Here is a 23,605-nt window from a genome sequence, read left to right as displayed (position 1 = left end):
TGCTCAGTCAGCTACAGAAAATGTTCACAGATTATTTTAAATAAATAAACATTCAGCAGAACTCAGCTTTAATGGTGCAAAAAGCATTTTGTCAGAGCTAAAGAGCAACATGAGGATTGTATATCTTTGATACAAAATTTACCATACAGTTGGTTAGTGAGTGTTCCACTTCATGAAAATGTTGAATAACTTCTCTTTTTTGAGAAAATCAAAATGTCATTACAAAATAGTCTCCTTGTTTCAGTTAAATGTGAGCCATCTTTATGCATTCTCTGGGCACACATTATTTTTCCTATAAATAGAACAGTCTCAAATCTTGGAAAGGCATGTGCACACCTCACCTACACCTCCAAAATTTTAAGGGGCTGTTATCATAACCTTTGTTTGTAACTCCTCTCTAGCTCACCATTTTGTTTTTCTTCTGTATGATGCTTTTGTGGCTCTCCTCTAGGACATTGCTTGAGTGATATATTGCAGCACCACAGCCTATTGAACCTGAACAGAAAGTTGCACCAAGATTAGAAAATTCTTCAAAGAAAACTGGAGTCTTTGGCTGAGCATTCCTGACTGAAACATATGGAATATGCTCTTGCCGCCTTCTGTATTTTAAATTGTCATGTTACCACGAATCAAGGATGTGGATGAAAGGAGACTGGTATTAAACATCTCCTCCTCTGATACATAACATAACAGTATTACAAGTGAGTTTACACTGGCTGGCAAAGACCACTTTGAATCTGACTTAAAATGAGTGCGAGGGCTTCTCTAGAATCCACACTGAACAGCACAAGTAAAAATTAGAGTTCCTGTAGAAGTCATGACTCCCACATTGCACATTGAATACTTCCGCTAACACTTTATTGGAAGTGGGGGCAGGCTGGCTTCTAAATTTTTCATGCTCATAAATGCGTAACAAATGGGATATTTGGCATGTAGTTAAGATTGACTAACTTTTTTGTTATAAAACTTGTTTGCCGTTAATTACAGGTTTGTGAATCTTAAGCCAATTGGGCTTGAATTCTCTCATTTACATGCTTGCTGCAATTGACTGTTATCTTTTTAATTTTTAGCTTATGTAATACAGCCATTTCCAAGACAGATGTGCCAAAACACGATTTCCCCCAGCCTGAAAATAAATTAAAAAAAAAAAAAAAAAAGAAAGCCAGAAGAAAAATCCCTTCTTATAAATGTTTCTTTTAAAAGCTTTAGTGCTTCTGCACATGAAGGAGTTGCTACAGTTGCTACATATGTAACAAGAAGGCTTTTTTGGCTCTCAAGGCTGCCCAATTACATTCCAATGATAATCTTTTGGAAATGGGAAATTGGAAGTTGACGTACATTCAAAGGCTATAAAACTGTCTAAAGATGTGGCCTTCACTGAGTATGGTCCATCCCTTCGCCGTTTTACATATCAAGCAAACAGCAACGGCTCAACGCGCCATGGAGCAGTTCCGTATGTATCATCTCCCTTCAGTGCTGGGCTGCAAGGGCTTTGCCAGCTGATCCTCCTCCCGACTGACAAAACGGAAAGTCCCTCTTTGAGTTTCCCAGTGCTTCCTCTGATGGCACAGAGCATGAGGAGAGGCAGACTCTTCTTCTGCTGGTCCTTCTTGTAATGGGAACGGGAGTCCTAGAGACAGAGACAGGAACAGATTCTCAGCATCCCTCTGTGAACGTATGGGAATGCCACCAGCAAAACTTATGTCTGTTTTTTTGTAACAGCAAGTTCATGTACAAGCATCCCTGTTAACAAAAGGATAGAGGACTGTGCTGTGGCTCTTCAGGCCCCCAGCCAGCTGATGACTCATGCTTTAAGGAGGCCTGAATTCTTTTTAAACATTTCCTACTAAATTCTAAGGCAAGAAGTCTAATTACACTTTATGCTTTAGCGCACTTAGAAGAACAGCATGATTTGGAAATGGCTCTTTTCATAAAATGGCTTTGTAGAACACATTTGAAAGTGACTGCTTTCCTGAATGCAAATGTATGAATTCCTCTAATTATATAACTGGGGAAAAAGGCTTTTTTTAGACTGCCAGTATCTGAAGAAACTATGAAAGGACAGGACAGCTTCTCCCAGTACTCCTTTTTAGTATGTTTTCTATTCTAGTTCTAAATACAAATAACCAGTCCGATTGCCAGCACTTTCTTTCTGTTATTTAGTAATTAGATGTCACTCTTTAAAAAAAAACTATGCACAATTTTAAGTTTCAGCTTGTCAATCCTAATTATGCAACATTGTCACACTGAAGTTGGGAGCCCCTAAATACCATCACATGGAGTTCAGAGAAGCAGAAGGAATGTCTCCAAGACTGCCTGTTACAAACCTTAACTTGTCTTTGTCCTGACAGGTAAATAACATCCCTGTAATAAGTACAGCATCTGATTGCATGAAAAAGCAGTAATACAAAGTGTATTTTTCATTTCTTTTAATGTGATTTCACAGCAGGAAACTGGAAAAACAAGCATCATGGCTGCATCTGAGCTCCTTTAGAATATGATTTAGAGGCTAAAACAACTTCTACCTTCACTGCTTAAAGGTGGGAGCGTCATCAGGACTGCATCTAGAGACGTCTGCTTGGTTTTCCAGGGTAGGTACGGGGCGGGGGGGGGCATCCACTGCAACTTTTATTTAAAACTCTCGAGGGAACATTCAGCTGCAGGCAGTCAGCCCCCACTGACCCTTCTGTTGACAGTATTAGGCAGAAACAGATGGTCTGCATGTCTTTCCTAACTGCAGGAGAAGATATGGTCTGTAGGTATGAAGAACGTTGTCTGAATGCTTATCATATGGGTACCTGCGTATCAGAAAGGAATACCTATTTTTCTCATGATTTGTCCTAGTGAGGAAGCCCTGGTCTCTTGGCCAATTCCCAGGGTGGATGCAGTGGGAAGTTCAGGTACAGATGGGGTCTGAACAGCCACTAAAGAAGCTGTCAGTCCTGCTCCTGCATCCTTATCTTCCAGCTGCCTCTCTTCCTTCTATCATGCTGTTTGCTGTCATCTGTGCACTTGAACTCCCATTTAAACTGCCAGTCATCAAGATTTTCACAGCTAGAGACCAAGTCTCTTCAGGTCCCCAGGTTAACCCTCTCTGATCCTGCTACCTCATTATTTTGTAGCCAATAGGACAGAAGGCAGAATAGTGAGAGGTTTGCTCTGCAGCTCAGAGGAACTGCGCTTTCATGGTAGACGTGCTGGGATTTGTTGCAAGGTTTTCTCAGCATATAAGAGGTCTTCCCGTAGAGCAATTGGCTTGGATAAAGGCAAGTCATGTCTACAACACTGTGTATAGACTCAGATAAATTATGTTTTACTCTATACTTGGCTTTCTTTCCCCAGCCACTGTTTGGTTTACTCTGGATTGGATGCAGAGGATGAGCTATTATGCACACAGTGGGGGATAAGGAGGGGACCAGATCTCCAGACCACCCCGAGCAGGTGAACTGACAGCGCAGTGGTACTGGGAGCACAGGGAAATTGTGGTGAGTCCCAGAGGAGCTGTGGCAGGGGCAGTGCATGGGCACTGGCAGGAGCTGCCGGATCCAGCAGCCCAACAGAGACAAGGCAGCCACAGCTCCAGGCCGCCATGTCCAACAGCAGCAGGGCTGAACCTGTGTTCCCAGTAGGCACATGCGCAGCCCTGCACTGACCGGCACTGGAGTCACAGTCAGGTTCAGAGCAAAGCCAGGGTCAGATCCAGCCTGGACTCAGGCCCAGCAGCAGGACTCACATTGGCACAGACCCCTCTGCACCCCAGAGATGCATGGACGCTGATCATCCAGGACAGACCCTGGTGTGTGGCTGGAGGGTTCCAGCTCCTTCACAGCATCTCCTGGGCTAAGGGACAGTCCTCAGCACCCCTGGGAGCATGGCCATATTCCCTGGGTGGGGATTAGAGAGGCACACGGTGAGCACTAGTAACAGTATTGACATGTACATTTTCTGCATCATTTACAGGGTTAAGTTCAGTCCAGGGGTGGATATAGAGACACAGGAGTTAGGAGAAGGCTGAAAGCATCAAATCCTTCATAGAATGGTGAGGCTGAAATTTACATATTTTGTCTCTCCCAAAGGCTCCTAGTTTTTCCTGTACAAATCAGAGCCTTGCTACCTGACTCCATAAAGGTTGAAATTCTTTCTGTAAATTGAGGAAATCAATTTGCAGGTGTTTATTTCCCATTGTAACTGGATTTCTCAAATTCCACAGGGGAGTTTGCAGAGAACCCAGTCTTAACTTGTCTCTCTCAGGTCTCTATCTGCTTCATGGTTGTCACAGTTTAGGTCTCCATTTGTGGTGGGTTACCTGCTTTCAAAAGAGCCTGACTATGTGCCTTTAAGTGTACATTTTATTCAAATAAAACAATTCCACCCACAAAAGTCAATTTACATCTCATTTTTGACAACAAGCTAGATTGTTCTCAATTCAATTACTTGAGTTGTCCCAAGATTTTCCCTTACAGTCATCTAAAGGTTTGGTGAATAATTCTAGCACGAGACACATTTGCAAAAGCGTCAGTTCCTTCTACACATGGGAAATTTGCCTCATGGTGATGGGCATCTCCCTAAGACCATAGAGCAGAGTGGACTCCTGTGACAGTCCTGGGAGGAGCTGGGGCAGGGGCTCTGTTTCCTTGACTGGCTATTGGTCTGTATATTGGGTGTAAGTGTCAAGATTTTGGCAGCGGTGGGGCTGCAGGGGTATCTTCTGTGAGATGACCCTCATTCCCCCCTGTGTTGCTCAGGGTAGGGGTAGAGGAGTTGGTAGTGAAGGAGTGAAATTGAGCCTGGGAGAGGGGAGACGAAAGGTGGTTTAATGTTATTTCACCATCCCACTGAGTGGGGGAAGTGAGTGAGCATCTGGGTGGGAGTTTGGCTGTTGGCTGGGGTCAACCCACCACAGGTTGTCAATAGCTTGCCTGTCATGTTGCGTCTGTGCTCCTTCATGTTTGTGGAGATGGGCCTTTTATGGGCCGATTACTCCTGTGGCAAGTCTGAGAGTAGTCTGGCAGGGTATTATTTGGGTTCACCACCACCACCGTTGTTCCTTTGTGCACCTTTGTGTACCTTTGTGTACCTTTGTGTATGTGAAGACAAACTTTTTACAACATAACCTAGCACTGCCTACCTTGATATTCCCTAAAAGGCAAGTCTTCCATGTCCTGTGCTTCAGTTCCTTCAAGAACAAACCTCTTAAAGTCAGTTTCCATAAGATATTCTCTGGTGTTTTCCTGTGTCTATTCTTAACATTCCCTTCTCTGCAGACAGATCCAGCAGCAAATTTCTCTTCTGTTGGTTCACTACCCATTCCTGGACTGCAGTTAACCCAGGAATTGAGACTAAGAATCTCCCCATTCCCTTAGCAGACACCACAGAATGGTAGATCATTTCAAATATTCCAAGTCTTATTTTTCTAAGAGATAACCAAGATGTTTTCCTTCCCAGCCAAACCTTCAGCACTAGATATTTAAGTTATGCAGTTAAGTCTGCATATCCTGCAAGGTGCAGCTAGCTGAAAATATTGGCCAGTTGCAATCCTCCCGTCCCTTTAGGACAGACTATCCTGTTCCACTATTTGTGAGTCTTATTATCTTCCCATCTTCTTTAGGCATTTTTCATTGCAGATCAAATCTTTCTGGTCTAATAATTTTATATACATATATATATATGTATCTCCTTATATAGAGAGACATATAGATATCTATCTCTCCATCCATTCAGCTTCTTCATGCTTTTAAGGTGCATAGCAGCAGCAATCTTATATAGTGATTGCCTCCTGGACATGAAGATGAGGGCACAGGCATGCAACTTTTTGTTTGTTAACTGTTTCCTATAGTTTCTGGTGTCTGGGAATTCCTAAAGCCAAGGGAGGGCTGAAAAGCAAGAAACTATCATGGAAACATGTCTATCACATTGCAGCAGATAAACTATGCTACACTAATCCCAGTGACTGGTTCTGCACAGACCAACAAGCCTTACTGCTCAAAAGTCCCTCCAACAATACCATACAACTCTACAGTAGGTGGAAAACTGTTCCCAGTGCTTGATCCCAGGCTCTGAGACAGGCATGTGTGCGTAACTATGCATGTTTTATATACATATAGATATTAATTTTTAGATATGAATATGTGTATTATGTAATCTCACATGGCAATAGAAGTGCTCCAGCTCTACTCAAACATTTTTAATATTAGCAATTGTTGGCACAAAATATTCTCTGGTCTGTTTATAGGATTCTATCCTATTTTTCCTATTCATCTATAATGGTTCTTCTTATCATCTAAAAGTTGGTGGTGTATTAGACTAGAAAAGTAAGAAAGCACCAGCTAGCCATTTCCTCTGTTGCAACCACAAATCTTGGATTTCCTCACCCTTCTCACCTACTCTGTGAGGGAAGTAAAACCTCCCTCTTCCCTGCATGCCAGATTTTTTCTCTTCCCATTAAAATATTGTGAAACATTGTTGGTTAAGATGTATAAAATACGCAACTATATATAGATACATGTTGCTTCATCTCACATTAATAATGTTAATGAACTTATAACTCAAATCTCATCTTAAAGATTACGAAATACCACTACTAGATTTCAATTGCCAATTCACAAGTCTCTCATTTTTCTTCTCATGCTTAAGTACAATTACCTCACTTTTAGCAAAATTAAGAGATCCAGCTCTTCAAAGTAGAGAATAAACGCCAATGGTGTGGTCTGTCAGTATAATAATTTCACATGAAATCAATGATCAAAGTTAGTGATAATCATAAGTTTTCTGGTTTTCACAAGGTAGAGGTTTGGAGCTCAGAAGTGGTACAATAAAAACACCTGAAGGAGCAGTTATCCATGGTTCAGTGAAAAACATTTATATGCTTGTACAAGTGGAGAAAGCATTGTCCTTTATATAAAGCATTAAACATAAGTATGCATTTTTCAATATATCTACTGCTGTCTGTTCCTAAAACCTGTCTGAAAACTGAAAATGAGAAGGAATATTTTTTCCCTGTCTCACTTTTTCTTTCTTAAATAGCACTGTTGAAGATGTGACTTACTTCTAGAACAGTATAATGTGGTTATGACATTACCTTTGGGTCCTCATCATCTCTAAGGAATAATTATTGTGATTTTGTCCTTGAGTATAACATCAAATCTCCCTTCCAGTATGTGACTCAAATATGAATAAGATATAACTGATGTTGAAAAGTGGAACCTCACATTATCCTATGAAAAAAACCTGGAAACAAGAAAACTTTACTATAATACCTTCCATAAGGGATTTGAGTTTCAAGTTAACACTGGCATTTCTAACATTACATGCTAGAAAGGGAAATACAAACATACATTAAGGCATACAGGATAAGAATACTTTTTGGAACATGGACTTTTCTGGTGCTTTCTTTTCCATTTCTGCCTAGTGAACTGTAAATTGTTTAACCAAAGAACATTTTCTTGAGGGTAACAAGGGAGACAGAAATATATTAAATTCACCCAGAGACTGCTGTGACTTCATCAACTTCTACTCAGAATAAATGATGAAAAGAGACCTAGTGGCTTGGTAGGAAAGTTTTTATTGTTCTACATTGGTACTCCTTAACAGTTAAATTTTAATCCCAGCATGCAACTGGTAGATGTGACAACACTATCAAAAAATGCACATTTGTAGCATGGATAGGTGCACCCAAAGTAGAATCATTCTTTCTAGCTTGAGTAAGAGTAATACGTAGTGACAGAAATTTCATTCTGGCAGATGACACTTTACTGCAGTAGGTTAAGAGATTATTGCCCTGACTCTCTATCCTGACTTTAACTTAATTTTTGTTCTCCCTACCACTTAGCTGAGCAGAATATGCTATATTGCAGATGTTTCAGGTCCCAGTCTAGTATCAGCTTAGACTGCTTGTGAAGGTGGGTTTGCACTAGGACATCTGAGCTATAACCTATCATGTCTTCATTACTCTCATTTCCTGCATTAGGTAGGTGAGAATTAGTGTGGATATGTCTACTTGTATTTTCATTTCATTCATAGATCTTCCCTGTGTATTGACCTCAGGAGAAAAACACTGATGACTGAATACTGTGGAAACAGAAGGACTCCATAGATTTATTTTCTGTTTTGACATGCAGCAAATTCTGAAGCACTGGTGAACTATTTAGAAGTATTTTAAATCTTGTAATTTCAAAAAAAATTTCTCCTCAAACTTCTTATTTGAGTCACTTAGCTGTTCACTGGAGAAAAAATGTCCACGGCAACACTCCACAAATTTTATGGTGCAGCTTAACTCATGAAGATATGTACACATGTATTGTCTTTAATAACTAAAATGTTCAGTATTGGTTCACTGCATCCCCTAAAAGAAGATTTTGTTTCTCTATTGCCCTTCTATCAATTACAACCACATGTACATGGCAGGTGAGGATGGCAATTCAGAAGGATTCTCCTCTCAGGGAGGAAACAGCCTCCTTTGGTGGGAGAGTGCTAGAACAGATAGGGCAGTTAGAGAGACCATTTCACTGTGATGCCTTCTGTTTTCACTGGTGGTATCAGTGTGAGGGGGTTGTAGATGACATGCTCATAAGCAGTGTAGGGGGAAGTTTGAAACCAGGTGTACACGTTCGTATCTGTTTTCAGACCAACAAATAGAATGCTAGTTACTAGAACAATCATTTGGGCAATAATTAAAATAACATTACTATTTTCTGAACTCACATGGGTTTGCTCACTTGGTCTTACCTTGGTGTCCGTAACGTCTATTTTTAAATTGTGTATAGGTTGCCATGTAGCTGTACCAATATGTTCCTTAGGCTGATAACAACTTAGGGAAAAACATTAAAGGACAATAAAGTGACTATGTTAAAGGCTTTGCTTTCAAAATGATTGCTGTATTAACAGAAGACCTAAATTACCATTTCTAAACATAAAATAGAAGTAATTTAGTTTACAAACAACTTCACAAACAGCTGAACTCCAAATATAGCCAGAGAAGTGCTGAATATTTCAGAAATAATGACGTATTTATTTAAGAAAAAGCACTGTTGTCACAAACAATTCTTATGACATACAGATCAGCCAAACACCACCAGTACACAGCTGTACACATGAGCCTGTGTAAACAAAAGAACACTGCTGCTGAGTGTAGAGAGGCTAGAAAAATAAAACAGTGATGAACTCTCCTTTTCTAAGAGAAATGGAGAAGAAACTCCCAACACATCACCATAAGTGAACAGATTTCTTACTAACATTGGGACAATTCCTGTCCTATATATTCTGTGATGCAAAGCTCCTTCATATCATTTTAGGGAAGGACCCATCCTCTTACAAGGTTAATTTTCTCTAGAACCCTCTAAAATATTGCCTGGGTTTGACACACAATCAGCTCTTCTTGTCATAGGATCTTTAAGTCTCTAGAAGGGGTCAAACAGCTATAACTGCATTCTTGGAGCAATCATCACCACCACGAGGCAGCAGGTACTCCATGCAGATCTATATGGATAGAAGATACCATAGGCAGCAGTCTTTCAGTTCTCCATGTGCTAATTTCCTATTCTTATTCATTTAAGTGCATGAAGATACTGCTGAGGAATGGGGAGATGGTAAAAAAAATGTTGTAGTAAATACAACCTTAGAGGAAAAATATTAAATCGGTTTAGTCACTAAATTAACCATAATATCACTGCAAATAGAGATTCATTTGTGGCAATACTGATGAGGAGGGCAGAAACATCTGAAGAAAATTCACATCAAAATCTAGTGAAAGTCTTTACTGTCAAATATTGGAACTTGGCAACTTTAGGTCTTAAAAACATTGTTCATACCAGGATGTCCTTAGTATAGCCACTAAGAGAAATATGTTCCATCATTGACTGGCTTAGACACTAAGCTCGTTTTTCTTACATGGAAATTAAGGTTTCTGCACCTCAAGCAAATATGTTGTTCACTAGCCTGTCTTAGACAACTCAAAGTAATCAAGGTAAGAGATCCAAGTGTGAATCTAGAAACAAAGCCTTCAAAGTTTTCAATGAAGGACCAACTAGCTAAAGAAGGGAGGCCATTGCAGCTGCATCTCCCCAGGTCTACCAGCTGCAAAGCTGGGATTACAATTTAACTGTTAAAGGGTACCCATGCCACTTATTCCTAGTAGAATTGTTGGGAACAAAAGTTCTGGGAAGTGTTGCACATTTGCAATGAAATTGTGCAAAGACTTTGGGTTGTACAGTTTCAAGAGACAGTACTAATAGTGGAAAATACCCATACAGCCACTCCTCTTGATGGACTTTATCACAGAAAGAGGAAGCTATTGATGGATAGAAGCACATGAAAACTGCAGACAGATAATTGATACTGTTTGTGGACTTGAAATGCTTGCTCACTTTATCTGCATACGTGAAGCCAAAATCCTGATCTTAAGTACATTTACAAAATGTCTTTGACCCTTGTTTACTCATTTTAACATTTGAAAACTTCTGCACACACTGAATATTCTGGGTACCTCTCATAGAGAGAACTAAGGGACCCATGAGTGCCTTGTATGCTGTAGCTACTACTGCAGTTTAAGGCATCCAAAAACATTTGTGACCATTAATATGCTTTTGTATGGAATAGTCCCTGTTTGCTTTGATTTACTATTGATATTTTATAGTAAGAAACATTTGCACTTCATCCAAGATAGATGGACCTTAATCAGTCTTGTTTCTGCCATGCTAAAGTCTCAGCTAGGCAAGGAGAAAATATTGAGTTGTAATTGTTGTGAATAGGAGGTGAAATGTGTCAGTAACATGTCAACATTTTGTTAGTTCATAGCAACATAAACCTCTACATAGAAGACTACCATACATCACATAAACAATCATGCCCTACAAACCTTAATCAAGCAAAAGTGACTACTGAAGATGATTGAGCTGGTCTGTGGTTAAATGTAGTCTACTGACTCGCATTCTTTAGTTTTAAAAAGCTTAATTCCGTGTTAAGAATTCATTAACTGACATTCAAGTACACTACAATTTTCTTTCATCCTGGATAAATAAGCCATAGAAGAGGAGCAGATTTAGTGGAAAGGGAAAAAATTTTGCATGCTATTTTAGTCATTCAGATTTCTGCCATTAAAACTTGGTTTCAATTTTTATCTTACTAGAATTTGACCAGGCCAGAAAAAATAAGCAACAATTGCATTCAGCTGTGAAAATAAATATGTGCATTTGTCAACACAGTTTTGCTTTTCATCAGTACAAGGCTGCTCTTTTAGAAAGCACACAGACTTCTGCTACAATAAAATTTCTGTCTTCCCAGAGGAAAATATGTGCACAGTTGAAGAGAAATACAGGCTTAGAGCATGATATAGTCAAGTAAAAGGAAGATAACTCAGTGAAGTCTACTACATGTTAATAACAGCTCTTTTCCCCAATGATAAAGGTGATCTTGCTGACAAAAGGTGTGGAATACATTCCAGGGATTTGCTGAAGCAAATGCAAGTTTGGGAGAGAGATGTGGGACAGGAAAATGAACTGGAAAACAGGAGAGAAATCTGGGGAGGGAAAATCACCTTTCATTTGTTTTTCCACACAAAGTATTTGTGTAAATTCTCAAGAGATGTAAGGTATCATCACTTTGAGTCTTCTGATGGCAATGTATCAGGTTGAAAAGGCTATAGGGAGAGAAGTCTCTTCTTCCTTATGTGGTAGTTATGCCCACCCAACAAAATAATTACAGAGAAACTGATTACAGCAGTAACAACTGTAAGACAGGCAGAATGTCTTTATATCTGCTGGTTTCCCTCATGAAGAAGTTCACTTTGTATAGAATGGAAAAGTCTTGTTATTAGCTATGCATCTATGCACTGCTCTGATGTTGAAGGAGCTCTGTGATGGTGCACACACCTCCCATGCTTCTTGCTTGTAGCTCAAACTCTGTGCATTAATGCCCAGACACTTGAGATACACCTTTGAATGCCCTTCCTTATGAACAGGAAAGTGAAAAGCCCTTCTTGCAACCTTCTGCCATGTGCTGCCTCCTCCGTATGCACCATTTCCTCAGTTGCCTCTGGGTTCAGGTCCCTGTTCTTGAGCATAGTTCAAGACTCTCTCATTACATTAGTAAATCTATTCACAGGGATGTTCTCCTTATTATCAGGTGGATACTGTCTTCTCCTAGTACACCTTCATCTTCATCGAATGAAGTGCCATGATCAAAGGAACCAAAGCTTTCTGAAGATATCAGACAGCTCACCCTTGCAACAGTACAGGCTGGGGGACAGCTATCAAAGAACGACATTTCCAGAAAGGATCTGGTGGTCCTAGTGGGCAAGTTGAACCTGAGTTAGCAGTGCACCCTTACAACAAAGGACAATCACATCCTGGGTTGTATTAGCAAGAATGTAACCAGCAGGTCCAGGGAAGTGATCCTTCCCCTCTACTCAGGATTTGTGAGATCACATCTGAAGTGCTGTGTCTATTTTTGGCATTTAGGCATTACAGGAGAGATAGGGACATGCTGGCTAAGTCCAATGGAGAGCCACAAAGATGGTGAAGCAGCTGGAGCATATGACATGCAAAGAGAGTTGAGAGAAGTGGGCCTGTTTAGGCTTAAGAAGAGAAAGCTAAAGAGAGACTTTATTAACTACTCGACCACAGGATAGAGAGAAGATAGAGCTAGGTTCTACTTGGAGTTGTACAGTGGTAAGACGAGAGTCAACAGACACAAACCGGATCATGAAAAATTCAGGTTAAATAGAAGGATTTTTTTTTTAAAACCATGAGAGTGGTCAATTACAGGAACAGATTGCTCAGCAAGGTTGTGGAATCTCCATCTTTGGAGACTGACTAGACAAGTCTCTGAGCAGCCTGATCAAATTAGGCCTGCTTTAAGCTGGACATTGGATTAAATGACCTTTGGAGGTCCCTTCCAATCTACATTATTACATGATTCTAGGTTCTGCTGTACCAGATGTGTTTTCTCTTACCCAAGCCCTTCATCTTGATCAGAAGGATTGAGAAGGATACCGCCTGAGGCCACACTTCCCTCTCCCTCATCCTTGACTTGCTACCGTCTTCCCTGTCTGTGTGGCTGGTGCCCAGATGGATGAGCAGCAAGAGGCCATAGGTTGAAATGACTGGAACTTTTCAAACAGAAGACTAGGAAATGGCAAAAATTGAAGGAGACATAGACATCAGCTTGCTCATACAATGAATATTTGTATTTATGCTTAGCTTTGGCAGACTCCACAGTATTTATGAAAGTATCTGTTAATATGCTGGGTGCTGCCTCTTTGTGAACAACAGTAAGACACACTTGCTGCTTTTACTTACAAGAATATCTTCAGCTCTGGGATGAAACTGTCTTGTTGTTTGAGTCAGTCTCAGTCTCAGTCTCATGACTGAGAAGCAAGATATGAAAGGAGGATGTGGAATTCAGGAACACCAGACATCACATACTATTTTCACCAAATGTTTACTAAGGTATGGACTCAAGGATCTAAATTTATCTGCTTCAACCTTGGATAAAGATGGTGCATGGCTATGTAAATTAAACAGCAGAAAGCGTAACAGAGATACACAGATCATAGTGCATTACCTGGCACAGAGCCAAACAGAGTGGCACTGTTATGTGTACTACCAGAAAAGAAGCAATTATTATCTCTCTTTTACCTAATAACTAAGGCACTCTCACCAGGATTTAGGCCTGTCTCAACCAGCCCAACAGTGACTTTCTAACCACTTGTCTACAGTGCTTTCTGAGGTCGTCATGGAAAGATGCATATTTTTAAGTGCCTTCTTACCACCTCTGATAATAAGTCATTCTCTGTTCCTAAAATCTACATGCCTCAGCTCTTGTTCTTTTTGCAAAATGAATGTTCTTAACCATTACCGCAACTTCCTGTACCTTCTTCTGTTCACTTTCTTCTATACACTTCTATTCACATTCTTCTTTTCATTATTGTTAGTTTCCTTTTTTTATTTACCAGCTACTTTAGCAGTACTTTGTAAAGTTATTACTTTTAATCTTCTTCTTTATGGACATTTTAATTCATATTTTGAACTTAAGACAATTTAATTTATGTGAATATGAGTGAAAGTTTTCCAGTCTCCTCCTTTGACTAACAGCAAAACTGTAACGATACATGATTTACAATTCGGTATCAATTTAGAGAACAGAATCATAGAATGATTTGGGTTGGAAGACGCCTTTAAAGATTATCTAGTCCAACCCCCCCTGCCATGAGCCGGAACATCTTTCAGGTTGCTCAAAGCGCCAGTCCACCTGACCTTGAACAATTCCAATGATGGGGCATCCACAACTTCTCTGGGCAACCTGTTCCACTGTCTCACCACCGTTATAAAGAATTTCTTCCTTACATCCAGTCTAAATCTACCCTCTTTCAGTTTAAAACCGTTTGCCCTGTCACTACAGGCCTTGGTAAAAACTCTGTCTTTCTGTCTCTCACCACCTTTCTTGCAAGCCCCCTTTATATACTGACAGGCTGTATACATATTGCTTACTGGTACTTCATTTCAGTAAGCAGTATTTTGTACAGAAGTGAAATAATTTGTAAGTATTTGGAATTAAATAGATTCATAATACAATGAATGTGAAACTAAAATGAATTTGAATAAAAATCACAGCATTGTCACTGTAGTTCTTCTACTTGTGTGATTACATTATGAAATCCATGTTAATTGGATGCTCATGAAAGATCATGAAATTATAAATTCTCAGACTGGACCTTTGTATTTCGTCCCAGAATGGATAAAGTATGTTGCCTGGAATCAATGCACATTTTCACTGTTCCACTGCAGACTTAAACAAGCATTCAAGGCAAGAAAGTGAAGTTAACTAATATCCCATTTACATATACATATTGAGCCTTTTGCCCGTGTACTAAACTGTGAAGAGTGATCACTAAAATGCAGATACAGAACTGTAGCAACATTCTTTCATTCTTGATCTTAACTGAGTTTAATATGGCAGCTGGGAGGTGAAAAAATCAGAATCTCATTTTTCATTTGAACAATGAGATTTTTCAGTCAAAGGTTGTTTTCATCATTCTGCAGTGACTGAGATTGTGTCAGTCGGAAAATGTAAGAAAAGGGAACGAAACACTTTGCTTGGCTAAAAAGCTCTTTCTGAATGTCACACTCCAAAACACACTTAGTGTTAGAAACGCTTTCATCTTGCTGATTGCAAAGTTTTTTAATTCTAATCACAAATGGGTCTGATAAAATAAACATGGTCTGGATATATGTTCACGATCTAAATTAAAATCGCAGTTATTCATGAATTTACTAGTCTGTTAAATGATCACATTTAAAAGAAAGAACAATCCATATTAAAAATTAGCATCAGCTTGATATTAAAATTAAGAAATTAAAACACAGAATTCAAACTTTTGGTTGGCTCCATTTCTTAGTGTTGTCATGCTTTAAAACATTTACTGACCCAAAAATAGGCTTTAAATACTTCATTATCCAAGTCGTTAGGATACTAGCTTGGGAGAACAAATGGGATAACATAAGTATGATGACGAATTATCAGATAACACAGCATCAAAAGAGCAAAACAGAACATTTCAGAGCAGTATAGTATGCATTCAACTGCAATATCAATTATGAAGCCTTCAGATTAAGTTTGACTGTGGTGGAATCTGAAAACAAACAAGGTATTGGACTTCCAGTCATGTGTTTAACTTCCCTCCTGAGCACATCACTTAGGGACCACATTCTTTGCTGTAGTTTGTAATTTGGGAACACTTTATATTTTCCTTCCCCCAAAATAAACAACTAATTTTCCTGTGAACCAGTGTAGCTATCATAATGCTGCATACAGACTCCACTGACCCCTGTGAATGTACCTTGCCAGACCAGACACAAAAGGAAGAATACTCATCCCAAACAACAAAGGGAGAGAAGAAAAGTCCAGTTTACTACAGTTGCTACTTTGTAAATCAGCTTCAAGAAATGGGAGGAACTCTAATGTCTTCTAGTCATACCCATTATAAACTCTAATGCAAGATCCCTCATAGGAAAAGATGATGAGGGACATATAGGAGAGACTTCATCAGTGCTGGAGCTGGAGAATCCTGACCAGCAACCATTACTCCTCATACCCAGTTAATAAAATTTCTCTGCGTATGAATTAAACAGATTGTCCAGAGTTTCATTTCTTAATGTATGTAGTAGTGGTGTGTTGGTAGACATGTCTATGCCACAGCTCCTGTTAGAAGACACTATGCTCCTGGGAAAATGGGAAGCTTTGGGAGTATAAATCACTTGTTTGCAGTAGCTAAAGGGCAAATCCGCTCTCCAAACAAAAGCCAAGTAGCAGTGTGGCTTGCAAATGGAGATGCTTAAAGCTTATGTAAGGCAGAAAGAAGGCACTTTAAAATAAACAGGGTGATTGTGGCAGAGGCGGAGGCACAATGGCAGCCTTGGTGGATGTACAACAGTTTTCCAAACACAAGGATGGTGTTAAGTGCATCTTCATGGTGACAAGTATATTATGCAGGCCACTGCATAATAACCAGGGCTATTTTAGAACCATTTTTACGAAGGGCACACCACCTCAGAAGTTACAGACTGATTGGGAAAAGGTGTTTTAAGCTACTCTTCAGAAAAGCTTTTAAAGCTGTATAACATTCATTGCTTTGTTACTATTAATGAAGTAAAGCCTCCATCATAGTCCACTTTAACAGTGCACTCAAACCAAGATGTGGAGATATTTTATAGTGCACAACACTTTATGTTTTGTTGACATATTATCAGCGTTTATAAGGACCTATCACCATAGCTGCCATAGAACCATCACAGCCACAGAGCCTGTGGAAGTGAAATCTTTAAATTTTGTAGGAGTTTAAATTTAAAAATTTAAACTAAATTTCAGTTAAAGAATCTGTACCTTTCATCAAAAAGGGAGACCATGTGAGGGTGTCTGAAAGAAAAGAGAGATTTGAGAAAGGTTATAAGCGTTCATAGATGAAACTTTCAAAGTAGCTAAAATTGTGAAAAGGGATACCCATGTACCACCCAATAGATCACAGTCATGAAGCAATCAAAGGGACATTTTATGCAGAAGAACTTCAACAAGTGAATCTAAATAAGGGCAGACTCTACAAAATTGAGAAGGTCATCACTGTAAAAGGGAAAGGAAGGAAAAAGCAGCTGCTGGTGATGTGCTGTGGCTTATCCCAGGTATTTAACAATTGTATAGAAGCCTCCCAAGAGTGGGACATCTAGTGATTGGGTTGGAGCAAGGAGAAAAGCAGGATGTGGGACAGTGGTTTATACCTCTTGATAGGCAGCAATGCCAGCACCAGAATTTTCCCACAGACCACAGTCTCAGACTTCACCATACAGCTGCTGAGGTCCCTGGAGCTCATGCGAGTAGGAGATGGGGCTAGCAGAAGTACAATACCTGCACAGATGGAATAACATTAGTGAAAATGCCATCTCTGAAATATCACTGCTGGGCAGTAGACATGGCACTATACCTTGCTGAAAGGTGGTCTGTTTTGGTGGAATATGTGAACCATCTTACTAACCCTCACAACAAAGCTTCAGCCATCCAGTCTCCAGCCCTAGGCCTGGTCTGCAATCCTGTCATGTTGAAAACAAAGCTTAAACCAGATGAAAATCCTTACACTTTTTCTGAAACTGGGATTTTAGCACTTATCTGGGGGGGCTTTGACAGGGGGTCCTACAAAAAAAGTTCACTTTGTGGCAGGCATCACCAGGGGGTTTAGCTTGTTCTACCTCTACACACATTTTAGAGAGTACCAGCTTGTTGGGGACTTTTTGGTTGCATTATTGCACTGTGTTCCAATCAGCAATAATAACAATGAGATCATTTCCATGACGGGTGGTAAGTTGCCCTGTCTGCCAGTATACCGCCCGCGCACTGACACAATCAAGGTTGAAATAAAGACTGACCAGAACAAGCACATCTAATTTTGCTTTAGAAAGTTGATCCTAAAATAGCATCTGCAGCCCTGGAAGTCTCTGATATTTTAATAAACCCCTCCAACATGGTAGAAGTACATTATTACAGGGACTCACCCTTGGAAATGAACTATACAGTCCAGGCTAGCAATGGTCTCCCTGGTTTTCCAGGCATTCCTGCTATGTATGCCACAGGCATAGGTGGTATACTCTGTAGCCTGACATATATTCTGTGTATGTAGGAGGTACATTCCACATACTTCAGTTGTAGAAAGGCCAGACAACTTTTGAAAAGGGGTTTGGAAGTTGTTAAATCACATGTTGAAAGTATCACTCAAGATATTGCAAAAAATGTGTTTGGACACATTTCCAAGGCCATGCTGGGCAAGGTCGAAACACCAGCAAATCAAGGAGGGCTCATGGCTTATTTACATTCAAAGAAAAAGCTTTAAAAGAAAGAGAGACTTGTCATGCCTCCTGGCAGAGAGATGGACTGTGCCTGCCCTTTAGAAAGATGAGGACAGGAGGCACCAGACATCAGTCTGGCTGGGAAGAAGAAGAACAACCCAATCCAAATGATGCAAAAGAAATTGAAAGCCCAGGAAAAAAAAGGGCCTTTTCTACCACTAAAAAAGGAGATATATTTTAAAAGGGATGGCTTACATTTAAGGCTGCTTGGAATAATATCGTATCCAAGCTGGATTTGTTTGAAGTGTCCCCAGTGCAGACCAGCATTGAGAAAAGCCTGTTTGTTTGTGGAGGTGCCTCCACCTTCCACCATGGCAGTCTGCAGCTCTGCACTTTTTCATAGCCAGGACTGGGGAAGATTAGAAAGATCTGAACAACACTCTGCTGTACCTTTGCTGCAAACTTAGGAAAGCTAGTGGGTCCAACCTCAGTGTCAGTGAAGCTGTGAGCCTTGGCAGCCTGTTTTCAGTCAGTTACATTGGGAGACCAACTTACTTACACACTTGAGCAACAACTGCTACCCCTCCTACACACTAATTGTGTCACTCCCCAGTTACAGCAGTGACACTGGCCACACATTTCTCCATGGAGCGGTTCTGCAAAGACACGGCTGGGCAGCAGAAAGAAGAAAATGGAAAGTAGTTGAGGCAACGCTCAGCTCTGATGGCCCAGAGTAGGAGGACTGAGCACTTGGGACCACTCTGTTGCGATCTGTTCTTTCAAGACAAGCTTTTGTAGAACTGAGTGGATGTAAAAATTAGTCTAATGCACATCAAAGACAGCATTTTTTTTATGAGCTCCCTGGCAACAGGGGCTTACAAGCCAGTTATTTTCTATGGCTTGCTGTTTGTGAAGAGTGTGAGTGGCACACAGGGTGCATTTGAGACACACTGACTCTTTACACATGGGCAATGCTAAATACCTGCTTGACTGGGTGGGCATGAAATCATTCAACATAACGGGGAGGCAGCCATGTCAGCAACCAGGAAAATTTGTTTCTGGGACAGCTGCCCGAGCTTGTTGTTATTGTGTTGATAGAGAACGATGCTTTTAGCAGCAATTATGCTTAGAACCCTTTCAACTTTAAACACTAAGATATAAATTTTGCAGCTTTATATGTGGATGGTGAACACATCCTAGCAAAACCACTGCAGCTTGATTTTAGGAATGGCTGTTGTGTGAGAGAATACCTGCAGCTCATAGGGAGGATTGGCAGTCATATGAAAGACCACATATGCTGTCAAGCAACAGGGAAGAGTTCACCCCTGGCTATACCTTAGAATCATAGAACTGTTCAGGTTGGAAAAGACCTTTAAGATCATTGAATCCAACTGTTAACCTAGCACTGCCAAGCCCACCATTAAACCATGTCCCTAAACCTGGTTTGCCTTCAACCTCTCTCCAGATCAGCAATGATCACTATTCCTTGATTAAAATAGAAAGCAAGAAAGCAGAAATACACTTTGCGGGGGGTTTGACCGTCACTGTTAATATGATTGTGGACAGCATATTTGGCAATGTGATAGAAATAAACCAGAGAAGGTATGTGTCTTTTGACTATTTGTGAAGACAGACACCAAACAGCTCTCCTTTTTTCAGCAAACCCTTATGCCAGAGAAACATTTCTAGGCATGTACCCGAGTGACTGATGGCATAGCCCTGAGTGCACTAACAGATCAACAGCTCCAGAAGGTACAGGTCACTTGTCAGACAGTGCGACATCATACTCTTAAGCCTGCCCTGATAGCAATGCGGGATGTTGGTCTGAGTCTTCCCTATTTAGCTCTGAATGCTTTCAATATGTAAATGGCCAGCTGCATTGGCAGAAAAAAATCAGTTCTTAGCTTAAAAGCCTCCGGAAGCATTTAAACTGACAACAAGGTACCCATGTAGTGCCTAAGTAGCAACTTCAAATGCTTCAAAAAGAAGTTGTCCTCGCTGGCATACATCTGCCTGGCTAAGGACACAACCTGGAACTTACCTCAGGGGTTCTTAAATAGCACCATGTATTTTTGAGTCAAGGGCAAAGGTGCAGCTCTTTTCATGTATTTTAATATGTGCCCATTGTCTCTTGTTCATCCATGGGATAATACCAAGAAGAGTCTGATCCCGTCTTCTTTACACCCTCCCATCAGGTATTTATACACACTGATAAGATACTCCTGAGCCTACTCCTTTCCTGGCAGAAAAATCCCAGCTCTCTCAGCCTCTTTTCATAAGGACAGTCATTAAGATCTTCAGCTAAGTTCTCCACAAATTTGATAAGAAAAATATTTGCAGTGGAGTTCTGATTTTTTTTTTTTTTTTCAGATTTGCAGTTCTGATGCAACAGTTGTCAACAACTGTAACTGAACATGACACTCTCGGGCATAGCAAAAAGCAAGCAGTTGGCATTCCCCAAGAGCTTTTACAAAGTGTTTTTTCCCACAGTTGCTGTGCCTTGTCAAAATAGCAGAAAAGGGATGTTCCTAACAGTGACCAAGTGATCAGTGATCCAAAACTATAAGGAAGGCTGTCAAAACTTTTAGTGAGTGCCCTCTTGTCATAGAGCATCTCTGCATCTTCTGAAGGGGCCTTGTTTCTATCACACACTTCTTGTTCCTGACAACAGAGCACTGCGCTATCATCATGATCTTTTGGGGTGCATCACTGTCTGTATTTATGCCGTAGTCCAAGATGGGGTCCCGCAGCAACTCAAAATTGATGTTTTCTATTTGTTTCATTTAGAGTGATGTCTTTAACTTTCATACACACTGCAAGTAACCATAGGATTTGAATCCTGATGATGCAAACTCAGTAATGTGCTCACCTAGCAGCAGCTCACTTGTCAGGTCACCTAAACAGTCACCAAGCTAGGGGTGTTCTAGTCCCCTGAACAATTCACAAAAATCTCAGTCTGTGTTGTGACAAAATGAGTGGCATTGGAAGGCACCTAAGAGGTCATAAAGCTCTAAGCATGTGTATGCAGGGGCAAAACAAGCTATAAAAGCTTGAACTCTTTCACTAAGCACAGAGGCCTGGAAGTTGTTGGTGGTGAAGACTGAGGCTTTGAGTACCTCAGCCTGTGTCTACTTCATTAAATCCACTGACCCACTAAGAAATTGGACTGTGTTTTGCTGCTAAAGTACCAGTAGAAGTTCTTGGTGCCCCTGAAGTCCTTCACCAGTTTCAACCGCAGCTGAGCTTTGAATTTTCTAAACCATGCCTGGGCAATATTTCTAAAGCCCTCCTTTGTACCTTGTATCTGCTTACTCCTCCTGTAGGCTACATTTTTGCACTGAAGCCCCAAAGTGGACCTAGTTCTCCTGGTGGTCTTATGAGTGTCAAGTAGAGGGAAAGAATGGCTTTCCCCACCCTACAAGCTCCAGTCTGGCCCAGAGACCACAGTCTGCTGGTAGTCACCTTTGCCACAACAGCATACCACTGACTAATGTTGGACTTGCGTCACCTACCCAGAGGTCCTATCTTCAAAGCTGCTGCCCAGCCTGTGGGAACCCAGACTTGTTGCTACGTGGGGTGATGCTGTCCCTGGTGCAGGGACTGGGCTTTGCTTGTGCAGTTGATGACGCTCCTGTTGACCCATTCCCTTAACATCAGGGCAGCCCTCCCTGCAGCATAGGGCCTGAGCTCCAGCTGGGTATCAACCAGGAGCATTCTGTGAGTGCCGTCTGTCTCATCATCAGAGGATAATCCAGGTTTGAAGAGAAGACAGAGGTTCATACAGTCCAACCTCCTGCTCGAAGTCGGGGCAGCTATAAAATCAGACGGCATTGCCTAGGGCTTGGTCTGATCTCCAGCATGGTCACAAAAACCTAGGTCAGAGACTGCACAGCCTCTCTAAGCTACCTGTTTCACTGCTTTTTTGTCCTCAGGGTGAAAAAAATCTTCCTCCGTATCCAGTCCTATCCCTTCAAGGGTACTATTATTAATGAAGCTTTCCTGTGTTCATTTCAAGTGTAAGCATTATTGTAATTGAAAGCAATATTGTAACTGGATTAATAATAATCAGTCTGTGGTATTTTAATTAGATTTTTAATCAAGGTAACAAATAAAGGTGAGTTTCTTTTTGTCTCTAATGATACCTTAAGTGGAACAGCAAGAGGTGGGAAGGAGCCCAGACAACCTGTGCTGTGAGAGGGTCACTGTGAGAAGGGTGCTTCTTTGCTTCATCTAAGGGAAGGAGGCCGGATCAAGCATCTGATGAGGCTGCTGTACCTCCATATTTCATTACACAGATCCTGAGCCCTACTTTGTGTGAGGAACTGAGAAGTGTCCATCTCACATTACTGATGCAAACCTCCCCACACAGCATGCAAGAGTCATACGCAGACACCTCCGAGCCCAGAAAGAGCTGGCTGAAAAGCACAGCAAGGGTGCTGGAGGGCAGCAGGGATTTGAGGGATCTGCACATGGAACGAGCAGGTGAAAGCAGCTGAGGCTGCTGCCCAAGGCTGCCTTGGGACTATGCTGAAACTGCGAGTTGGGTCCCCTCTGGGTGTGAGAAGACAGAGAAGGAGGTTATTTGCCATGGTAGTTCCTCCATTGGGTTGGAGTACCTCTACAGATCAGCCACAGCAGTTGCTTCCAGGAGTGTGGTGGTGAACCTTTGTTGTATGGCCAAGATACAAAACACCAGTTTTGGTGTTTTATATGCTCTAGTGAGGAAGGAGCTGGCCGGAGGGCCTGGGCATGGGCAGCCATGTCACTCTGGTTAGGAAGACAAGCACCTGAGTGTCTTTACAGCTGTTGCATTACCATTTCTCAGGAGGCAGCACTCTGGTCTGTAAAGTAGTTGGTTCCTATTCAGCCATAATCCCTGGCAGCTGCTGCTTTGTCAGCTGTGGTTGCCATGGGAGACTGCCATTTGAGGAGATGGTAGCTCTCCACCACCCCCAAAGGCGTGTGCTGTGTTTCTGCATAGGTTGTCCAATATCACCAAGCATCTGATGTTAGAAAGGGTTCGTGTTTCACCCCTAAAGCATATATAGAAACCCTACTAATGCTCACTGGAGTGCTATTCTGGCCTGTAACCCACTGATGGCTGGGGCAGCAACAGCAGTGGATCTCTCCAGCATCATCTTCTGTAAGACTTTTGTCATCCGAGATACTGTATCTGGAAGATACTTCTAAGGAGGGGGACTGCTTAAATTGCAGGCCTGGGATGCCTAAGCAGCACATACCAAAGACAGATCCACTTCATTCTGCTATCAAATCACCTGAAG

General features: G+C 41.1%; 1 long non-coding RNA gene across 1 annotated transcript; it reads left to right on the top strand.

Moving 5' to 3' along the window:
* The first annotated feature begins 2,135 nt into the window (after positions 1–2,135).
* On the top strand, positions 2,136–12,371 carry LOC148057429 (uncharacterized). The gene is made up of 3 exons (XR_015702039.1): positions 2,136–2,351; positions 2,447–2,591; positions 12,118–12,371. It is a non-coding gene; the product is annotated as an uncharacterized LOC148057429 (long non-coding RNA).
* The last annotated feature ends 11,234 nt before the right edge of the window (positions 12,372–23,605 follow it).

Source organism: Nipponia nippon, unplaced genomic scaffold (genome assembly GCF_047370975.1).
Source record: "Nipponia nippon isolate SJK-2023a ecotype South Korea unplaced genomic scaffold, ASM4737097v1 scaffold_1, whole genome shotgun sequence".
In the NCBI taxonomy this organism is placed as follows: domain Eukaryota; kingdom Metazoa; phylum Chordata; class Aves; order Pelecaniformes; family Threskiornithidae; genus Nipponia; species Nipponia nippon.
Note: the sequence above shows the minus strand (reverse complement) of the source record. Positions and strands in the feature narration are given on the sequence as shown.